This window comes from Nicotiana tabacum, chromosome 1, assembly GCF_000715075.1.
Source record: "Nicotiana tabacum cultivar K326 chromosome 1, ASM71507v2, whole genome shotgun sequence".
NCBI lineage: Eukaryota > Viridiplantae > Streptophyta > Magnoliopsida > Solanales > Solanaceae > Nicotiana > Nicotiana tabacum.
The window spans coordinates 164,519,312-164,539,818 of NC_134080.1; the positions used below are offsets into that span (position 1 = coordinate 164,519,312).

The 20,507-nt window shown below is 41.5% G+C and overlaps 1 pseudogene; it reads left to right on the forward strand.

Moving 5' to 3' along the window:
• Positions 1–1,150: 1,150 nt before the first annotated feature.
• Positions 1,151–20,507, forward strand: part of LOC107764960 (putative membrane protein At3g27390) — a 56,352-nt pseudogene continuing 36,995 nt past the window's right edge.

Here is a 20,507-nt window from a genome sequence, read left to right on the forward strand (position 1 = left end):
TTTCCTGAGAAATGGAATTTCACACTTAAGCGTCATACCTGTATCTTTATTGCTTTGTCCATAGCGGAGGCGGGCTCTATAAAGGCATCTTTCTATTTCATTCTTTGTAGCGATTCCTTGGTTGCCGAATGAGGTCCCTAATCTGGATGAATGGTCCCGCAAGCTGGCAGCTTGTTTGACCTATGATAAACATAGGTGGCGAAACCTGTCCAAGGGGAGATGGGAGGCAAAGCATCATGGTAGGCATTTAGTGGCTTATTTCCTCAGAAAGGTACTTTTCCTTTTAGCGCACTAACTCTCCTGTCGCAGGTGTTGGAGATTTTTCTGAGATGACGTAGTGCCCCCTGAGGGAGGAGGAGAGACCTCCGACCTCTGGGTCGAGGGTCGATAATAAATAGAAAAAGTCTCCGAGGTGTGAGGATGCTTACAGCGGGGCGAGTCCTCTTCCGAGGTTCAAAAGAGGCGAGTCGGTTGATCTTCCGGCTTTGGAGGCCTCTATTTCCGAAAGATTATTTCCCGTTCCCGTCGAAGGTACTTCGAGGAATGAGGGTCATGCAGAGCTCTCTTCTTTTTCTACCAAAGGTGCTTTGTGGATACTAGGTCATCAGACATAGGCTCGGCTTTTGGTGAGGCTCAATGGCTTGACTTATGGTAAGCTTTGGTAGTCAGTATATGCTTATCTTGGTTTCGCGCCCTTTCTTTCTTATTGAATTTTCCTTTACAGGCCTTTGACAAGCTTAAGTCTGAGCTGCTTCACCATAAGGCCAGGCTACGGAAAGCTTTGGATAGGGAGAAATCCCTTAGGCTCCTTTATGTGAGGAAGGAAAGCGAGCTGGTATACCTGCGGTGTGAGGCGAGTCGAAGTCGGAACTGCGAAAGCCACCTCGAAAGACAGGTAACCTGCATTTCGTGTCGATGTATGCTCCCCCTTTCATTTTCGGAGATTAATGTTTCGATATTTCAGTTGGAGAGCAAAACAGAGGAGCTGGAACGACTTTGGGGCGAAGTTGGCCGGGCCAAACGTGAGTTTAACAAGTTGAAGGCTCAGGTAGATGCCCAAGTTGTGGCCAAGGAGGATGGTTTGGCTAAGGCTTCTGCCATCGAGGTGCAAGTCTAGAATGCTTATGCGAATGATTCTGTCCAAGCAAATATGATCACAAGTCTCAAGTCTGAGCTTTTGAAGGCGAAGGCCAAGTTAGTGAATGCCCGGGCTGAGGATGTAATGAGTAGCACTAGGGCTAACCAGAAAGTGGCGGCCTATTTGAAGGGTGCTGCCTATCCTAGAGCTGAGCTGTGGGAAGCTCTTGATCGTGAGAGCAATAGTAAAGAGTATGTGAAGTGTAAATCTTGGAAGCAAGCCCTCGAGGAAATTCATGCCAGGGGCTTCGACCTTTCGGAAGAGATCAAGCAAGCCAAGGCGGAAGAACATGATGCTAAATTCCTTCTATGTGATGCCGAGGATGGCGAGGATGGGGCCATCGGGCCATAGTCTCTAATGGGACGTATATTTCCTTCTTTATTTCTGTATACATTATTTTCTAAGCATGTTGTAAATGGAGCTTGTATTTTTTTGCATGTATGTATAAGGAGGAAACCTCGCGGTTTTGTTTCTCCTGTATTTCTTTTTGTCTTGATTTTAGCCAGCTGAACTGGTCTTTGAGTTGAGAGGAATCCTTAGATTCGTGATATGACCTTGGGGCTCATCAGGTTGGCCCATAGGCTCTTACGCGCTTGGTCGATGCGACTTTTTATATGGGCTACTGACAATGGCTCTTACATTTTTGCTCTTAGGCATATTTAGTTAACTGTTTTGGGTTCAGTCTTCGAATCGGGTTTTGACTCGAGCTCATTCGATCCTTAAGTTTTCGAATTTAGAGCTGGCCCTTAAGATCTTACGCGTTGGGTCGGTATGGCCTTTTGTGTGGGCTAGCGACAATGGCTCTTATGCCTTGGATAGATGTGACCTTTTATGTATGCAGGCTGGAAATAGTGGATCTTACGCCTTAGGTCGATGCAACCTCTAAAATAGGCTTTAATTTTCCCTCATTAAGGATTTTTTGAAATATTGTTTGCCCGACTCTTCGATGGTTTAATAAAAAACCTCGATTATGAGTCGTTATATGGCGATGATCGAGCACCTTGGGAGGTTTGGCTCAGAGGCTGAGTATCTTGAAGCCAGTGTTTAGGAGCTGACGTGATCGAAGCTCTTTCGCCTATGTCGAGGGTAGCATGTTTAACCGGTTTTTTCTTAAGTATATTCGAAGTAATTGAAGGACTGTGATTTTATAGCGACGGTCGGGCGTCCCCGAGTTGCATTAGTTTGGCTGGTACAGCCTTGTGATAGGAGTCATTTGTGTTTGGCCGGAGCCTTTAAGTACCGAGTGAAGTAGTTTTGACATCTATATTGAGGGTATGTCTTTTTAGGGGTCTTACAAGTTCGATATATAGCCGAAATTTTGAGATCGGGTTTATGCCTTTAGTAAGGTCTTACAAGTTTTACATGCCTTTGAGGTCTTACAGTTTTGGATACTTGGTACAAGTATTATTCATGCCTTGCTTGAGGTCTTATAGATATTGTTGCCTTATATACGTCTTACGAGACCGAGGCTGCCCTCATGTGGACTTACGACCTCAGGTTTTGATAAGTCGATGGAGATAGCGATTGACGATAGTCCCCAAGTCATCGAGGGTTTCTTTTCTCGGGAGACATTACTTGTAGACTCGGTATTGCCTTATTGAGGGCTTACGATTTTGGAATTGCCAACCAAGAGGTCATGTGGTCTTGAGTTTTTGACGCCAGTCCCTGAGTGTTCGGGACATTTTTGGCTCTGGAGCCACTTTGTGATCTTGATGTTGCCTCATTGAGGGCTTATGAGTTAGGAGCTCCGACCTGGAGGTCGCATTGTTTTAAGTTATTGACGCCAGTCCCCGAGTGTTCGGGGCGCCTCTCGGCTTTGGGGCCATTTTTTTGTAAAAATATCGAGCTTCCTTGAAATGCAAAATGATTTTGGGAAGTATTCTTTGATTACTTGGTACAGGTATACATGTTTTTGCCATTGCGATCTTGGTTTTTCTATGCGGACACAGTTCGTTTGACCCGTTTGGCTTGGTACATTACTTTCCTATTGAGCCCCCGTTTGGCGTATCTTGGCTTCTCCGAGTAGGTGACCTTTCGGGGGGGTGGCCCCCAATATTTGAGTTTGGTTGCAAAAGAAGCCTTGAATACTTGTTGGATCTTCCTTAGGTAGCATATAGATGTTGCCTCGTTAAAAACCTTGCCGGTAAAACCCTTTTTGGGATAAAAACCCGGTCGAAGGAAAAGAGTGCAACACATGCCTTTTGAAACCTAAGGCCTTCGAGTTGGAGAGTGCTTTGGTTGTTTCAATTGGATACCTGCACTCAGATCAGCATAGAATATAATTAAAATAGAAAGGATACGGTCATACCTTAGTGTAGAATGTGCCGGCGATAGTTTGGGCCCTGATACGTTTTAGTCGCCTGTGATGAGGACGCGGTACGGTCCCCCGTTTCGCTTAGTCGGGGATAGTTGAGAGTGTAGTTTGTTATTGCTATTTTACTATTTGCTTATCCTTCGACTCCTTCGAAGGTGGAGGTACCGGTGTCGGGGATACATCGTGTACCGTGAACATTTCTTTCACCGCATGTTGTTCCTCTAGACGATCTTAATCCCATCCTTTGTGGGGAATTTCATCATTTGATGGAGGGTGGATGGTAATGCTCTCATGCAATGTATCCACGGCCTTCCGAGCAAGGCGTTGTACCTCATGTCTTCCTCGATGACATGGAATTTGGCATTTTGGGTTGCGGCGGCCACGTTGGCTGGAAGGGTGATTTCCCCTTTTGTTGTTTCGCTCGCCATGTTGAATCCATTGAGGACTCGAGAGGCGGGTACGATTTGGTCATGCAGTCCAAGCTACTCTACCACCCTCAACCTGATAATGTTGGCCGAGTTGCCTGGATCCACAAACACACGTTTAATCTGAAATGTATTTACAAGAAAAGAGATTACCAGTGCGTCATTGTAGGGCTTAGACAAGGTCTCAATGTCCTCGTCACTGAATGTGAGGGCATCCTCGGGTATGTAATCCCGAGTTCGCTTTTCTATGGTGATGGATATTTTTGTTCTTCTCATCATGGGCTCTTGTGGGGCATCGAGGCCTCCCAAGATCATGTGGATGACATGTTGTGGCTCATTCATTTCGTTCTTCTTGGCTGCCTCTCTTTCCCGGAATTGGTTTTTGGCCCGATCGTTGAGGAATTCTCGGAGGTGACCTTTATTGAGTAGTCTGGCTACTTCCTCTCAGAGCTGGTGGCAATCCTCGGTCTTGTGGCTGTGCGTATTATGAAACTCACATACTAAGTTATGATTTCTTTGCGAAGGATTTGATTGCATAGGCCTGGGCCACCTGGCATCTCTAATTTTGCTGATGGAGAACATGATGTCTGATACATCTACGTTAAAGTTGTACTCCGACAGGTGAGGTGCCTCCGTTGGCCCTATGTTCTTGTCGAATCCAACTCTATTGACGAATCCCCGAGGGTTTTGGCCTTGGTCCATCCTTCGGTCATTGCGGGGTATGTTACGCCTCGAGGCATTTCTCCTGTTGTCGGTGTATGGCTGGTACCTTTCCTTGTTTGGCTTTTGCTCCTTCGCCAGAAGCCTGCTTAGGTATACCGAGCCCGAGGGGGCTCCTAGTTGCTCATCATCGGCCCTAATTTTTGATTGATATCGGTTGTGAACGTCCGACCAGGTCACAGCGGGATACTCGACGAAGTTCTGTTTCAGCTACCTTGAAGCCACCGAGCTTCGTTAATTCAGGCCTTGAGTGAAGGCCTATACTGCCCGGTCGTCTGAGACTGGTGGTAGTTCCATTTGAAAGCGAGATACGAACTCTTGCAGCATCTCGTTCGACCTCTGCTTGATTTTGAAGACGTCAGACTTCCTTGTTGCTACTTTGATGGCACCGGCATGTGCCTTTATGAAGGAATCTGCCAGCATGGCAAATGAGTCTATGGAGTTAGGAGCTAGGTTGTGATACCACATCATGGCCCCCTTCGAGAATGTTTCCCCGAACTTCTTTAGTAAGACGAACTTCGAGAATGTTCTAGTATATTTAGTATGGAGCAACAGATGTTTACAAAATGACAAGGATCCCTTTATATAAGAGGGAAATCCGAACATAGTACAAATGCATTAATTACAAAGATATGGGGCTGGTACAACCATTAAATGCCTTGATTCGCCTTTTGAGCTAGTCCACAAGACTTTACCTGTCATATGCACGTACCTTGGGAACTCCACTCTAATCTGCTTAGACCAGTAATTCACAATCTCTTGGGATCGATCATTAATTATACTATCTCAAAGTTGACCATTGAGAATTCTCGAAGTCGATCACAGGAAGCCCTTGAGATGCCTCGATGCCCGTGAAATCGAGCCGTCGATTTCCACCTTATACATTAATCATTAACCAAAATAGTACTTAACATTAATTTAAACTAAAAAAATATGAAGTGCGGAAATTTTATAACAGTTTAAAACACTAATACATGACTACCCCAAAAGATCTGGTGTCACAATCCACGAACTTCTAAGAATTTTCTACAAACACTAGTTTAAAAAAATACATCTGTTCTCGAAATGAGACAGACAGTAAATCTAAGATAAAGGGGAGGGGACTCCAGGGTTGCGAACACCGACAGATCTACCTTGGGTCTCCTGTGGACTGAAGCAGCAACCCAAACTCTAATAAGTGCGGTCCAGTACCGGGATCTGCACAGAAAGTGCTGAGTGCAATATCAGTACAACCGACCCCATGTACTGGTAAGTTCCGAGCCTAACCTCGGCGAAGTAGTGATGAGTCTAGGACACGACAAATAACACAAACTTGTGTAGTTAAATCATATACGAGAAAATAACAATAACAGAAATTTAATAGTTAATGACGGGAAGGGGGAAAGCATGCTGAGGGGAACTATGAATATTCTGAAAATAGTGCAGTACAAGAACACAGTAAATATCATGCTTTTAACCGACGAAAGTAATAACATAGCAATCACGTGCACGACATCACCGTTCATGTTTTTGCTCTCATCCTTACCATAAGAAACAACAGAACAACGCGACATCACCCTTCGTGCATTAACTCTCGCATAACATGGCACGACATCACCCTTCGTGCATTATCAATATCAGAATATGGCACGACATCACCCTTCGTGCATTAACACTCATAGAATATGGCAGCATCACCCTTCGTGCTTTATCACTCACTCACAAAATATTGCACGGCATCACCTTTCGTGCTTTACACTCTCCCTCACCCAAACAGCAGAAACAATAACAACCCAACCAGGGAATCATCAAAAAACAACAACGTCGTTTCAACATTTAACTTCTAAATATAAATGTCAACTTGAGTGAATACTTAACATGAGTAATAACCAGTTAAACCATGAACAATACGTATAAAGAAACACAACGATCACAAGTATAAGACTCACTTGCATGCTATGACCCGACAACAATGTATAGATACTCGTCACATCACCTATACATCGTACTCAACAACTAAACATGTAGCAAATAAGGCAACAATACCTAATCCCTCAAGCTAAGGTTAGCCACAACACTTACCTCGATTCCATAACAAAAAACAAGCCTCAATTACCGCTTCACCTATCGATTCCACCTCCAATCCACTCGTATCTAGTCATAATTAACTTAATATTATCAATTATAACTAAAGAAATCGATTCCAATGCATAATTACAAGTTTTCCAACATTTTCCCCAAAAAGTCAAAAATCGACCCCGGCCCGCTTGGTCAAAACTCGAAGTTCGTACCAAAACCTGATTACCCGTTCACCCTCGAGCCCAAATATACAGTTGGTTTTGGAATTCGACCACAGTTTTGAGGTCTAAATCCCCAAATTTCGAAATTCCTAAATTCTACCCAAAAACACCCAATTCCACCATGAAAAGCCCTAGATTTTGTGATGAACTCTTGTAAATAGATGAAATGGATTGAAAGAAATAAGTTAGGAATCATTTACCTATGATTTAGGAAAGAAATAGTCTTTGGAAAATCGCCTCTTGAAGTTTAGAGTTTGAAAATTTGAGAAATGAATCAAAAATTCCGTCCAAAACTCATTTTGAACAGTTGCAGGTATCACATTTGCGATCACAGGTTCGCAAATGCGGACTTTATTTCGCAAATGCATAGGTTAGCCTTCCGTGCTGGCATCGCAAATGGGAACAAGTTTTCTCATTACAAATGCGACACTGCGCTTCGCAAATGCGAAGGTCCCCTCCTAGCCCTACTGATCGCAAATGCGAAGCTTCTTCGTAAATCACTTCGTAACCTATCCAAAACTCACCCGAGCCCTCAGGGCTCCAAACCAAACAGGCACACAAGTCTTAATACATTATACGAACTTGCTCATGCGATCAAATCGCACAAATAACACCTAGAACTATGAATTCAACACCAAGACACATGAAATTTTCAAGATAGTTTCAAACATCCTATTTTCTCAACCAAAGGTCCGAATCACGTCAAATTATTTCCATTTTTCACCAAATTTCACAGATAAGGTTTAAATATTATAACGGACCTGTACCGGGCTCCAGAACCAAAATACGGAAATGGGTACCAACAAGATCGAATCATTTAAATTATTGCATTTTTAGTCTTATCAATTTTCTTCAAAAATTCATTTCTTGGGCTAGGGACCTCGGAATTTAATTCTGGGCATACGCCCAGGTTCCATATTTTACTATGGACCCTCCAAGACCGTCGGAATACGAGTCCAGGTCTGGATCCATTTACCCAAAATGTTAACCGAAGTCAACTAAAATCATCATTTTAAGCCAAAAATCATCTTTTCTTAAGTTTTTCACATAAGGGCTTTCTGGATATGCGCTCGCACTACACACACAAATTGAGGAGAGATAAAATGAGGTTTTCAAGGCCTCAAAGCATGGAATCGGATTCTAAAACAAAAGATGACCCCTTTGGGTCATCACATTCTCCACCACTAAAACAACCGTTCGTCCTCGAACGGATATAGAAAAGTACCTGAGTCGTTGAAAAGATGGGGATATCTGCTCCGCATATCGGACTCGGACTCCTAGGTAACATCCTCAACAGGCTAACCTCTCTACTGTACACAAATCGTAGGATAACTCTTCGATCTCAACTAATGAACCTGCCTGTCTAAAATGGCTACTGGCTCCTCTTCGTAGGTCAAATCCTTGTCCAACTGGATAGTGCTGAAAAATAATACGTGGGATGGATCGCCGTGATACTTCCGAAGCATGGACATATGAAATACTGGATGTACCGCTGATAAGCCTAGTGGCAACACAAAGTCTATAAGCCACCTCTTCCACTTGATCAAGGATCTCAAAAGGCCCGATGAACCTAGGGCTTAAATTGCCCCTTTTCTCAAATCTCATCATGCTTTTCATGGGCGACACCCGAAGCAACATTCGCTCTCCGACCATGAATGTCACATCACAAACCTTACGGTCGGCATAACCCTTCTGCCTGGACTAAGCTGTACGGTGTCTATCCTGAATGATCTTAACCTTATCTAAGGCATCCTGTAATAAATCTATACCCAATAACCAAGTCTCTCCCGGCTCAAACCATCCCACCGGTGATCGACACCATCTACTATACAATGCCTCATAGGGAGCCATCTGGATGCTCAACTGATAACTATTATTGTAGGCAAACTCCGCTAATGGCAAGAACTGATCCTAGGAACCTCAAAATCAATAACACAGGCGCAGAGCATATCCTCCAAAATCTGAATAGTATGCTCGGACTGTCCGTCCGTCTGAGGATGAAATGATGTGCTCAACTCGACCCACGTACCCAACTCACATTGTATTGCCCTCCAGAAATGTGAGGTAAACTGCATACCTCGGTCAGAAATGATAGACACAGGCACACCATGAAGACGAACGATCTCCCGGATATAGATCTCAGCCAATCGTTCTGAGAAACAGGAAACTGCCACAGAAATAAAATACGCTGACTTAGTCACCCTATCAATAATAACCCATACTGCATCGAACTTCCTCTAAGTCTGTGGGAGTCCATCAACAAAATCCATAGTGATACGCTCCCACTTCCACTCAGGGATCTCAATCTTCTGAAGCAAACCATCAGGTCTCTGATGCTCGTACTTTACTTGCTGACAATTCAAACACCAAGCTACATGCGCAATAATATCCTTCTTCATCCTCCTTCACCAATAATGCTGCCGCAAGTCCTAATATATCTTGGCGGCGCCCAGATGAATAAAATATCGGGAACTATGGGACTTCTCTAGAATCAACTCACGAAGTTCATCCACATTAGGCACTCAAACTCGACCCTGCATCCTCAAAACTCCGTCATCTCCAACAATAACCTGCTTAGCACCTCTGTGCCGCACTGTGTCCCTAAGGACAAGCAAATGAGGATCAGCATACTGCCGCTCCCTAATACGCTCAAACAAGGAAGATCGAGTGATTTTACAAGATAGAACACGATTAGGCTCAGAAACATCAAACCTCACGAACCAATTGGCCAAAGCTTGAACATCTAATACAAGTGGTCTCCCACCAACTGGAATATACGCAAGGCTGCCCATACTAGCTGACTTCCTACTCAAAGCATCGTCCACCACATTGGCCTTCCCGGGATGATACAAGATAGTGATATCATAGTCTTTCAATAGCTCCAACCACCTCCTCTGCCTCAAATTTAGCTCCTTCTGCTTGAACAAGTATTGCAAACTCTTGTGATCCGTGAACACCTTACATGACAGGCCATATAAATAATGCCTCCAAATTTTCAGCGCGTGAACAATGGATGCTAGCTCCAAATCATGAACCAGATAGTTCTTTTTGTCAATCTTCAACTACAGCGAAGCATATGCAATAACCTTGCCATTCTGCATCAACACCACACCAAGTCCTATACGCGATGCATCACAATATATTGTATATGGCCCTAAACCTGTGGGCAACACCAACACCGACGCCGAAGTCAAAGCTATCTTGAGCTTATGAAAGTTCACCTCACACTTGTCCGACTATCTGAATGGGGCACCATTCTGGGTCAACCTGGTCATTGGGGGTGCTATGGATGAAAACCCCTCCACAGACCGACGGTAGTAACCCACCAAGCCTAAGAAACTCCAAATCTCTATAGCTGATATAGGTCTAGGCTAGTCCTTGACTGCCTCAAACTTCTTAGGATCCACCTGAATACCCTCTACTGATACAACGTGACCCAAGAAAGCAACTGAACTCAACAAAAACTCACACTTTGAAAACTTAGCATATAACTGGTTGTCTCTCAGAGTCTGAAGAACGATTCGAAGATGCTGCTCATGCTCCTCTCAGCCGCGGGAGTAGATCAAGATATCATGAATGAAAACAATCACAAAGGAATCCAGATAGGGCTTGAACACCCGGTTCATCAAATCCATAGATGTTGCTGGGGCATTTGTCAACCCAAATGACATTACTAGAAACTCATAATGCCCGTATCGAGTCCGAAAAGCTATCTTAAGGACATCGGATGCCCTAATCCTCAACTAATGGTAGCCAGACCTCAAATCAATCTTTGAAAACACCTTTGCACCCTGAAGCTGATCAAATAAATCATCAATCCTCGGTAATGGATACTTGTTCTTGATGGCGACTTTGTTCAACTGCCGATAATATATGTACATCCTTATTGATCCATTGTTTTTCTTTACAAACAACACTGGAGCACCCCAAGCCAAGACATTGGGCCTAATGAAGCCCTTATCAAGCAAATCTTACAATCGCTCCTTCAATTCTTTCAACTCTGGCAAGGCCATACGGTATGGCGAAATAGAATTGGGCTGAGTGCCCGAAGACAAATCAATACAAAAGTCAATATCCCTGTCGGGTGGCATCCCCGGTAGGTCTGCAGGAAAGACCTCTAGAAACTCATGAACAACTGGTACGGAATCCATGGAAGGAACCTTTGCACTGCAATCGCAAACATAAGCCAAATAATCCAAACACCCCTTATCGACCATACGCCGAGCCTTCATATAAGAAATAACCCTACTAGTAGAATGACCAGGAGTCCCTCTTCACCCTAATCGAGGCAACCCCGGCAAGGCTAAGGTCACCGTCTTGGCATGACAATCTAGTATAGCAGGATACGGTGACAGCCAATCCATCCCCAAAATGACAACAAAATGGACCATATCAAAAACTAGGAGATCTACACGGGTCTCAAGACCCCCAATAATAACCACACCGAGCGATAGACACGATCTACAACAATAGAATTACCCACTGGCAGGGACACATATACAGGAGCACTTAAAGAATCACGAGGCACAACAAAATATGTAGCAAAATAAGATGACACATAAGAGTATGTAGACCCTAGATAAAATAGAACTGAAGCATCTCTACTGCAAACTAAAACCGTACCTGTGATAACGACATCAGATGCCTTAACCTCAGGCTTGGATGGGAAAGCATAATATCGGGGTTGGGCCCCATCACTCTGAACTACATCTCTGGGATGACCTCCTACTGGCTGGACTCCACCTCTAGCGGCCCTGACCTCCACCTATAATAACTCGACCTCCACCTCTAGCTGCCTGAACCCTACCTCTAACTAGTTAAGCGGGCGGTGGAACACCTGGTACTGGAACCATGGCATGAGAACCCTGATGCTAAGAACTGCTCGATGCTCGAGGGCAAAATGTAGCAATGTGCCTCGGATTGCCACAAGTATAACAAGATATCGGCTATTGAGATTGCTGACCCTGAAACTGACCCTGACGGCCTGGATACTTACACTGAAAACTCTAGAGCAGAGGTGCACTAATAGGAGCTAGTGGTGCACTGTAGGGTAGCTGATCAGAATACTGCATATGAGGGCCACGACCACCTAGAGCACCATGAGAAGCCTGAAATGCTGAATGAAACGGCCTGGGAGGATGGCCCCTACCAAAGGAATCCTGCCTCCAGATGAGGCACCACTGAACCTACCAGAATGACGAGGCCTCTTGGCAGACCCTTGACCACTCCCCTAAGCGAGAACTGCCTCAACTCGCCTGGACACATTGGCCGCATCCTATAAAGAAATCTCGCTCCCTGTATCCTTAGCCATCTGCAATCTGATAGGCTGAGTGAGTCCCTCAATAAACATCCTCACTATCTCTCTCTCTTGGTGGTGAGTATAAGAAGAGCATGACGAGTCAAATCAACAAACCTAGTCTCGTACTGAGTGACAGTTATAGAACCCTGCTGAAGATGCTTGAATAGCCTGCAGTAGTCTTCTCTCTGAGTGGCAGGAAGGAACTTCTCGAGAAATAGCTGAGAGAACTGGTCCCAAGTCAAGGCAGGCAACCAAGGTGGTCCTGTCAACACAAAATTATTATACCATCTCTTGGCGAACCCTATCATCTGGAATACAGCAAAGTCGACCCCATTGGTCTCTACTATCCCATGTTCCGCAACACCTCATGGTAGCGGTAAAGATAATCCTGGGGGTTCTTAGAAGCTGCCCTGCTGTAATGAACCAGGAAAAGTTTGGTGAATTTATCCAACCTCAACAAAGCCTCAAAAGACATAGATGATCCACCAGCGGCCTGAGCTGCAACACCTGGCTGAGCTACTCTTACTGGCTGAGCTGCTGGAGTCTAGAATTGAGGAGCCATCTGCTCCGGAGTGTGGGTAGCGGGAGTCTAGGCTCCTCCACTAGTCCGACAGACGGCTGGTGCTACAGGAAAAGTGCCAGTCTGAGCTACACTCTCCATAAGGCCCACTAGGCGGACCAAAGCATCCTGAAGTACTGGGGTAGCGATGAACCCCTCGGGAACTTGAGTTGGCCCTGCCGGAACAGTATGAGTCGGAACATCATCATCGGACTCCACCTGAGGCTCCGCTGCTGGTGCTGCTGCTCGAGCTCTAGGTTGAGCCCTGCCCCTACCTCAACCTCTAGCACGACCTCGGCCTAATCCTCTGCCCTTCGTGGGAGCTGCCATTGGGGGCTCGGGCTACTGATCAACTGATGAAGTAGTACGTGCTCTCGCTATCTGTGAAAGAACATAGTAGAAGTTTAATTAGCATTGAGAAATCAAATCGTATGACAGAGAAGAATAGATGTGAAGTTATTTTTAAACTCTGTAGCCTCTAGGGGATATGCACAGGCTTCTCTGTACCGATCCCTTAGACTCTACCTAGCTTGTTCGTAAATTGTAAGACCTAGGAAACCTAGTTCTCTAACACCAACTTGTCACGACCCGAATTTCCCACCGTCGAGATCGTGATGATGCCTAACTCTTACAATGCTATGCAAGCCAACAGATACAGTTCTAACACATTAATCATTAAACAAAATAGTACTTAACATTAATTTAAACTAAACAAATATGAAGTGCGAAAATTTTATAACAGTTTAAAATACTAATACACGACTACCCCAAAAGATTTGGTGTCAAAATCCATGAATTTCTAAGAATTTTCTACAAATGCTAGTTTAAAAAAAATACATATGTTCTCGAAATGAAAGAGACATGAAATCTAAAATAAAGGGGATAGGACTCCAGGGTCTGCGAACGCCGACAGATCTACCTTGGGTCTCCTGTGAACTGAAGGCAGCAACCCAAACTCTAATCAGTGTGGTCCAGTATCGGGATCTGCACAGAAAGTGCAGAGTGCAGTATCAGTACAAACGACCCCATGTACAGGTAAGTGCCGAGCCTAACCTCGGCGAAGTAGTGACGAGGCTAGGACATAAAAAATAACACAAACCTGTGCAGTTAAATTATATACGAGAAAATAACAATAACAGAAACTTAACAGATAATAACTGGAAGGAGGAAAAACATGCTGAGGGGAACTATGAATATTCTGAAAATAGTACAATATAGGAACGTAATAAATATCATGCTTTGAACCAACGAAAGTAATAACACAGCAATCACGTGCACGACGTCACCCTTCGTGTTTTTACTCTCATCCTTACCATAAGAAACAACAGAACGACACGGCATCACCCTTCGTGCATTAACTCTCTCATAACATGACACGATATCACCCTTCGTGCATTAACACTCAAAGAATATGGCACGACATCACCCTTCGTGCTTTATCACTCACTCATAAAATATTAAACGGCATCACCCTTCGTGCTTTACACTCTCCCTCACCTAAACAACGGAAACAATAACAACCCAACCAGGGAATCATCAACAAACAACTACCTCATTTCAATATTTAACTTCACAATATAAATCTCAACTTGAGTCAATACTCAACCAATATCCAATACCAGGAAAACATAATAAGACTTTTTTAATATGAGTAACAACCAGTTTAAGCATGAACAGTACGTATAAAGAAACACAACGGTCACACGTATAAGACTCACTTGCATTCTATGACCCGATAACAACGTATAAATACTCGTCACCTTACCTATACATCGTACTCAACAACTAAACATGCAGAAAATAAGGCAACAATACCTAATCCATCAAACTAAGGTTAGCCACAACACTTACCTCAATTCCATGGCCAAAATCAAGCCACAATTACCGCTTTACCTCTCGATTCCACCTCCAATCCACTCGTGTCTAGTCATAATTAACTTAGTAATATCAATTATCGCTAATGAAATCGATTTCATAATTACAAGTTTCCCAACATTTTCCCCAAAAAGTCAAAAACTGACCCCGGGCCCGCTTGGTCAAAACTCGAAGTTCAGACCAAAACCCGATTATCCATTCACCCTTGAGCCCGGATATACAATTGGTTTTGGAATCTGACCTCATTTTGAGGTCTAAATCTCCAAATTTCAAAATTCCTAAATTCTACTCAAAAACACCCAATTCCACCATGAAAAACCCAAGATTTTGTGATGAAATCTTGTAAAAAGATGAAATGGATTGAAAGAAATAAGTTAGGAAGCATTTACCTATGATTTGGGGAAGAAATGGTCATTGAAAAATCATCTCTTGAAGTTTAGGGTTTGAAAATTTGAGAAATGAATCAAAAATCCCATCCAAAACTCGTTTTGAACAGTTCCAGGTATCACATTTGCGATCACAGGTTCGCAAATGCGAACTCGCAAATGCGGACTTTATTTCGCCAATGCGATGGTTGACCTGGCCTGCTGGCATCGTAAATGCGAACACTTATTCACAAATGCGACGCTGACCTTCGCAAATGCGAAGGTCCCCTCCCAACCCTACTGATCGCAAATGCGAAGCTTCTTCGCAAATGCGATGCTCGCATTTGCGAACCAGACCTGCAACATACTAGAAATTTTCTTAAGTTTCAAATCACTTTGTAGCCTATCCAAAACTTACCCGAGCCCTCGGAGCTCCAAACCAAACATGCACACAAGTCTTAAAACATCATATGAATTTGCTCATGCGATTAAATCGCCAAAATAACACCCAGGGACCTCGGAATTCGATTCTGGACATACGCCTAGGTCCCATATTTTACTACGGACCCTCCAAGACCGTCGGAACACAGGTCTATTTACTTAAAATATTGACCGAAGTCAACTAAAATCATCTTTTCTTAAGTTTTTCACATAAGGGCTTTCGGATATGTGCTTGTATTGCGCACGCAAATCGAGGAGAGATAAAATAAGGTTTTCAACGCCTCGGAGCACGGAATCAGATTCTAAAACAAAAGATGACCCTTTGGGTCATCACATGCTCGAATTAACTTTCGACCTCTCAAATTAACATTCGGCCTTCTCGCCCAAATTAACATTCAGCCTCCTCGTCCGAATTAACATTCGGCCTCCTTGCTCGAATTAACATTCGGCCTCCTCGCTCGAATTCAACACGCATTCGACCTAGCTTGAACTTGGTTCACAGCTAGACCTCGTTCGAGTTAAATATTGCAACGTTTGACTTCGCTCGGACTAATCAAAGACACTCGATCACGTTTGAATTAATGCCTACCAACGATTCCTTTGAAACCATCAATCGAGGAAAACATTCAAGAAAAAGAAAAACAAAATGAGGAATAAGCAGAAAAAGTAGCATTCCAAATCAAAAGAAGTATCAGAAAAGGCATCTTACAAGGGCCAAATTGCCTGTCCAGATCTGAGGACGTTAATGACCTCCTCTGATGCTGCCATACTTGCCAAAGCCGCCATCCTGGCCTCATCGGCCTTCTCCAACTCTACTGTCTTCTCGATTAACTCATCACTCGAGTCATTGGCCCTGATCGAACTCTGCTCAAGTTTAGCCCACTGGGATACCACTTTGACCTAAAGATTGGCACCCTCAGCCGAGATCCTCACTAATCGACCTCCCTATCCGAATTTCTCGAACTACGATTAATGAAGTCTGCTCACCGAGCTCTACCAAAAGACGACCTCGATAAGCAGAGGGACTAACTGTATGGGTCAAAATAAAATCAGAGAAATTCGACATGCAGCGACAATTGACTGAGGTCGAGCAGTGATCAATAAGGTCGCGGTCGAGCAGTGATCAATAAGGCCGAGGCCGAGTAGTGATCAATAAGGCTGAGTTCGAGCAATGATTAATAAGGCCGAGGTCGAGCAGTGGAGATAGATGTACCAGCTAGTTTTGCTTTGAAATCTTCAAAGGGAATATTCTACTGGATATTCCCTTTAATTGTACTTTTTAGGATTTTCTAGGGATATTCCTTATAAATAGGAAGAGAGGACTTCTCAAAAAGGGGGCAAACTCTCTCTCTAGAAAATATATAAACACATTTCTCTAGAGAGAATAAATTATCTGTCATCCCTCTAGTATTTTTTTTTTTACAAATATTTAAATAGATGTTTGTGCACCCCAAGTCAAATTATCATATGAACCAACGGGTTATTTGGTGCACCTCTTTACGTGAGATTAGTGGTTCAAATCTTACGCCTATCTTATTGTATTTTCCTCTCTTTTTCTAGAACTAGGTTTCATCGGGGCGTAAGCCCCATAGGTATTTAATTTTTAATATTTTATAAAATAATATAATGACAATAAATATTTATAAACAGGTAAAATTGCATAAAAATTGAGAAAAACTATAAATGTGTGAAATATATATATATATATGCGCTCTAACCCCATAAAAAACTAGTCAAACAATCTATTATACGTTACTTCACACACACACACACACACAGATATATATATATATATATATATATATATATATATATATATATATATATATATATATATATATATATATATATATATATTTTTTAGAAAATCAAGATAGAACAATGATGATTTATTGAATTCTTGAATTGTGTGACCATCTTTTCTATAAGGCCGCTTGGTACACGGACTAATTTAAGCTACTAAAGAGATGGAGCCCAAAGTTTGATGGGATATAGTGGGATATTTAGGATTAAGTTTGAGATTAAATTTATACTATGTTTGGTTGACGGTAAATTTATTCCAGGATAAATTTATACCATTAACAAAATATAGTATAAATTTAAACACACATAATATCCCACCTTATCCTGCGCACCAAATGAATAAATTTATACCGTCAACCAAATATAGTATAAATTTAAACACACATCATATCCCACCTTATCCTGCGCTCCAAATACCCCTTAAAAGTTGAACCCCTAAAATTTATATCCTTGATCTATCTCATCATAATAGTGCACTCATCTTATTAAAATTATGAATTTATGTCAGTGTGAGAAGTGTGTTGAAGATATAATTAAGTAAATAAACGTATATTTTTAGTGACGGCTTAAACTTTTAGATGATGCGGCAACACATTTCAACATAGTTGTTCTTGGATAACAAAATTTCTGCCAATTAGCCTACTCTTATATTGAAAAGGCCTTTTTGTTCTTCAATCTTTAGTTTGCTGAACATTCCTTTATTACTTTACTTGGTAAAAAGTTTGCTAATCTATTTCCATCAAACACAATAAGTACCATATTTACTTAGACTGTCCTTCCAAGCTAACTTGTATATAAATGAGACATAAAGCACAAATGCTAATACTTTCTCTTTTCATTTTATATGCTAGTGTTTGAATGAGAATAGATCTCAAGAAAGAAAGACATGTCATTAAAGCATAAAACGAGAAGTTTAAAATTAAAAGAGTTTCTAAATATAAAATTATGTCATTGTTTCTTAAAGAGACTAAAAAGAAAATATTATCATATTAATCGTAATAGATGGAGTACTATTATGGCATACATTGACAAGTCACCCATAGATTATTTTTGAATTAGTGCTTGGTTTATTCAAACTACTATCCTCATAGGCGAATGTAGTGTACTACTTATGGGTTCAACTGAACTTATAACTTTTGATGCGGAGTAAAGATTTGTATGTTAAAATTCATTAAAAGCAAAAATAGTAGATATGAACCTATAATTTTAAAAATATAATGGATTCAATGTTAAAAACCTTAAAATTGAACCCACAGGCTTTAAATCCTGAATCCTGATTATATGTTTGTGCAACTCACTTTGTGCAGGTGCCATTTTGTGCCCATTTATCCTCCTTATAGTCACCATAGGAAACTTTGCCATAATTTTGGGTCTTTGGCCAATGCACCTGTTCTATGCATGTTACTCTCTTTTGAGGTATGTGTTAGGATTTTATCCTGATATTCTTCCCATATTGAATTTTACATTTTCTTAAAGGAATTTTTTTACCATAATTGATTGTGAAACTCTATAAATTCTTATAAGAAAATAATATAAATCTTTAACAATTCATTTCTTACAGAAAAAGATTGTGAAACTTTATAAATTGAGGATCCCTTGTTCATACACAATAACAAATAGCATTTTCAATGCAGTTATTAAGAGAGTCTTGTTTTGGGCATTATTTATTCTCTCATAGGTTGTTTTTTTCTTCTTCTGCATTAGTAGGTTGATGTAGGTTAATTGACCAAATCATATTAATATAGTATGTCTCTTTTAATATACTTTTTTGTGTCGTCTGATTTATTGTCACCAAGATTTGCTTTATTAGCTTCCGCATGACGTCTTATTATTTTTTTATCCCGACAAGTGGTATTAGAGTTAATAGTAGGCTATATAGTTGATATTTACACCTTAATATGACCATACTTTATTGTTGTTTTATAGATAAATTGCCAATAAAATGCTTTAAATAGTGTTCTTTTGTTTAGCAGGGAATATTATATGAGAGGAAGCAACATGGAGTGTTTTGGAGGCGATAATGTAAAAACAAAAACGCCCACTTAAGAAGTACTCGAACACAAATAGTGTTTTGTAAAACCCTTGTAAGCTTTAGAAACTCGCCCAACTGAAGAGGGGAAGCTAATTTTATACTACTTTTGGAGGAAGAACAAGTGTGAGAAGATCAACCAACCATTAGAGTTTTTCTATCTCCTTTTAATTCTGCAATTTTATATTATGAATAATTTAGTAGTTCTCTCTTATTTTGTTATGAGTAGCTAAATATTTATCTAAGGTTGATGGAATCAATTGTTAGTTGAAGTCTTGACTCAAGTTGTTATAATCGAGCCAGATTTATGATATGATTGTTCAACTATGTTTTGTATGGTGATTAATTGAATGGGCCCTTGATTAATCGTGTCTAATTGCCTTATATTGCTTGAGAAAGAATATTAGGTTAGATAGCTGTTGAACAACACCACTTTTGGGTAATTGAAGAGATTCATTACTTGAATTTAAAAGTGGGTTTAGAGATAACAAAACTTTGGTGGGATAATTTAGAGTTGCATAATCATAGTCATCTAGAGTAGTTCGAGAGAATGCTCTAGCAAATTATTGTAGTTGATCGAGAGATAATTACGATAGCCCATAACTCTTAATCCTCATAGAGTATTACGGTGAGATTATAGCGGAAGAGTCAAGACCTAAACTAGCAATTGGGGAAATCACTGCCCTAGACACTTTTTACCATTAAATTATCTTTGTTTTAGCTTATTGTTATTTTTAATAGTAGTGAAGTAGTTAAACAAAAGAATCCAGTGTTTATTGATCAAATATGTTGCATCTAGAAATTGATTGAGTTGATAATAACATTGCCGAAAAGTGTAATAGATAAGTTAGTTCCTTAAGGATTCGATTCCAGACTTAAAACCAGATTATATTTGCAGCGACCGCTTTATCTTTTAAAAGTCATAGTTGGGCGTTATCAAATTTTGGTGCCGTTTCCAGGGAACTAACGGTGTTACTTATTACAACTTAGAAGTAGTGTTAAAAATTATTAGTTCAAATCAAATTTCAAAGGTGTTAAAAAAAATTCATTGAAATTCTAACGTTTGAACTCTTGTAGAATTCAGGTGTATGCCTAGAAATTCTTCGAGGACTGGTGTGACGACCCGACCAGTCGTCTCATGAGTTACCGTTCCGTTTCCCCCATTTCAGCTTCTTTATGCTTCGTTATCTGTATTTTATGTGATCGAGTTGATTAGTTTGAGTTCGAAGCGGATTTGGTAAGAAATGCGACGCTTAGTCT